Source organism: Macrobrachium nipponense, chromosome 46, assembly GCF_015104395.2.
Source record: "Macrobrachium nipponense isolate FS-2020 chromosome 46, ASM1510439v2, whole genome shotgun sequence".
Lineage (NCBI taxonomy): Eukaryota > Metazoa > Arthropoda > Malacostraca > Decapoda > Palaemonidae > Macrobrachium > Macrobrachium nipponense.
Window position 1 is genome coordinate 4,590,304 of NC_061106.1, and position 3,482 is coordinate 4,593,785.

Sequence of the window (3,482 nt, forward strand, 5' to 3'; positions counted from 1 at the left end):
TGTCGTCTTCGGCCTGGGCAATCAAATCACCGAAAATAGCACGGGCCTGGCCTGGGAGATTGAATTTTGCCGTCTCCGTTATCGTATCACCAGCGATTTCTTCGTCTTTTATCCAGACAAGAAGAAGCCTTTCCATTTCATCGTGCACGTGGGTCCTCTTGCTGGACAAAATAGTGACGCCCTTGGAAGGTGTAGCTGCTTTGATGACATCCTTCTGCTTAAGGATGGTGCCTATTGTCGACGGATTTTGGTCGTATTCCTTGGCGATCACACTCAATCGCATACCAGCTTCATACTTCTTGATAATCTCCATTTAGTTTCCAAAGAGACCATCCTCTTCTTTCCGTGAATTTCAAGTTTCTTGGGACCTGATGACTACGTATATACTGCACGAATTTACGTTAATAAACGAAATCGTTAGAACGAACAAAAACCGTGTGTGTATGATACAGATGATGCCATGCAGTGGCCGAAGAAGAATGCCGCTACACAGATGCATGATGGGAGGGATGCTGACCAATAGGAGAGAAGGATCTCATGCGGTGACTAGCATCAGAATACCAATGGGCCGAGCGGGAGGATGGTGGCGAGTCTACTCAGTTGGCGGCGAGCGAGTTTCAAAAATTATTATCGGTGGTCCGGGCGAATCTCAGACTTTACAGCAACAACCTTTTGTATCTTGAGCAATTTTCGTATTTAGAGCCATAAAATTTTTCGTATTTGCTTTCGTATCTCAAGTTTTTCGTTAGTTGAGCCATTCGTATCTCGAGGTACCACTGTATTACAAATTTTTGCATGATTTCTAACGATAGAAAATTCAGGATTGGACACTCTGCAGCCAGTACGATGACTGACACCATTATGTGAATCAGCTCTGACTTTTAGCAATCGTTAAGTCAAACCCACATAAGTCCCCAAAGCACATATGGGGAAAGTATATTTATATACAACTGAAGATTGCAATATCGGGCAGAATCAGTCTTTAAATTTAAAAAGTGATCCTATTGTATGGGGATTTTTTGGAATTAAAATAATTTGGAACATGTTAAGTGTTTTTCAATTGCAGACTTGAGATTCCTTCTAAATTTAAAATCAGACTCTGCCCAATATTGTAATCTTCAGTCATATATAAGTATACTTGCCCCAGATGTGATTTGGGGACTTACGTGGGTCGACTGAACGATTGCTAAAAGTCAGAGCAGATTCACATAATGGTGTCAGTTATCATACTGGCTGCAGTGTGTCCAATCCTGAATTTTCTAATATCAGAAATCACACAAAAATTTGTAATACAGCTATCAATTATGCTGACTTCTCTGTCTTGGGCCAAACAAGCTGTTTACACGCACTGCTCATTTTAGTGTCATTATTTATTATAGAGTTAGTGTTCAAGTTGAACTCTCACACCTCCTCTTTAAGTTGTATCTGGCTTGAGCCGGCTTTCTTCGCTGCTTCTCCCTCCTTTCCGAATCATTCAGTCTTCAACTTTTTAATATAGCAGGTGCTTTTTAAATTGCTTTGTTTTTATGTATGACTTTTGTATACTTGATGAGACTCAAAGTCAAAGTTATAATCCAAGTAATTTTAATTTGTGTTGTTTTCTCTTTTAGCTTTGATGATGTAACTGTGTGTTACGAAACACATCAGCAATAAATTTACCACCTGATGACCGGTTATCTCGTCACCCTGTCCTTATATACACACACACATTATCAGGCAGTTCCTGGTTAACAGCGGCATCGTTAGCGTCTATCTGGTTTTATGGTGCTTGTCAAGCAACACTGTTAACTGGATTTTCAGTGGCGATCTTCAGTAAGCGGCGCCGATCTCCGGTTAATAGCGGTGTCGATCTCCAGTCAACAGCACCAATATCCGGTTAACGGTGTCGTTAGGTGGGTTCTAAGTACTGTTACCGCTGATTTTCGGTTAGCAGCATCAGCCAGGAATGGACCACCCCCCTCTTAATCGGGGACTGCCTGTACATATATAACATATATTAATAAAATATATTATATATGTAAAATATGCACTGAATTCCACATGCATGTTCATACACTATACATATACACACATGCAACACCCTTGAACTAGGAGACAACTTCTAACAGCACCTCTACACAAGATACAACATACCTTTGAATGTGACACCCTATCATGGTCATCACCTCCTAGCAGATGCTGCAATCAAAGGAAAAGATTAAACTTTTGACCATGATGTAATATTTAATTGCAGTTACCAAAAATATTACCAATACAGTTCATACTAACATTACCCAAAGTTCATTCTTAGAACAAATAAAAAGAAAATACAGTGTTTCCTCCCTTTTACGTAGGGATAGGTTCAAGAAGCTACTGCGGAAATGCATCCCCTCTAAAAATGCTTATAACTGCCAAATACCTGTAGCCTTTCAACTAAAATGCGTATAACTGTCTATTCTACCATATCACTGCTTAATTTGATCGTTCAAACAAAAATATACCTTAAATTACCATACTAAAAGAATTTAATATCAAATCAAGCACAAATACACCCCAAACTATCATCCCAAAATATCCCAAAGTCATCTTAGATTAATAATACCCCTTTACAACTGTTACTCTTAAGTATATACTGTACAACTCCAATCAAAATGCTTAGAAATAATTATTTCACTCATTTTAAAACAATGTTAATGTAAACACACAAAAATATCTATAAATGTTTATTATAAATTAAATAGTAAATCTATCTTACAGAACATTTGCCCACTAATCAAATAAAAGACCACTAATCAAATTACCCCTGTACTGTATACATGAACACAGCCATTTTTTCTCATATTATGGTAAAACCATTTAAAATTATCAATAATTAACTTCTTTTTTTGTAGAGCAACATTGTTTATTAATAATTACTGTATTTCTTCATGTTGTGCTTTTGTGACTAAATACTGATTTTTATGATAAATACAATTTAAAGTGTAGCACGTACTTACAATGTAGTACAGATGAGTATAATATGTATAACTATATCTCTCTCTCTTCTTTTTTAAAGGTAATTTAAAGATGTATTTGAAGTTCCATTACTATAATACAGACTGAGCATTTTTTTGATGATAGAGCAAATTGTACATTTAAATTTATTCACTAATTTCATTTTATTTTCCAGTAAAATCGAAATAATTTTATGCGAATATTTTAAATACTGGAACGATATGCTCTGGCATAAAAAACTTTACAGTAACATAACTTCAAATACATCTTACGTACCCTTACAGAGAGAGAGAATCGTACACTTATTATGGTTAGTCTGGGGCCCAACCAAAAAGTGAGCTTAACAGATACACTTACTAACTACAATATAAGTATGTTGTAAGTCATTATCTTAAAAATCAGTATTTAGTCACATACACAATATGAAAAAATACAGTAATTAGCAAATAAACAGTGATGTTATACAAAAAAATGTGAATTAGTGATAACTTAATTGGTGATAATCTTAA

The 3,482-nt window shown here is 35.9% G+C and overlaps 1 protein-coding gene across 2 annotated transcripts in view; it reads right to left on the minus strand.

Annotated features, from left to right (window-relative positions):
• The window catches only part of LOC135214739 (putative cysteine proteinase CG12163), a 77,791-nt gene extending 75,597 nt beyond the window's left edge, over window positions 1-2,194 (minus strand). For both annotated transcript variants that reach the window (XM_064249076.1, XM_064249075.1), the window contains exon 1: window positions 2,134-2,194. The gene's annotated coding sequence lies outside the window, so the exon portion shown is untranslated. The remainder of the gene's footprint in view (window positions 1-2,133) is intronic.
• Window positions 2,195-3,482: the final 1,288 nt, after the last annotated feature.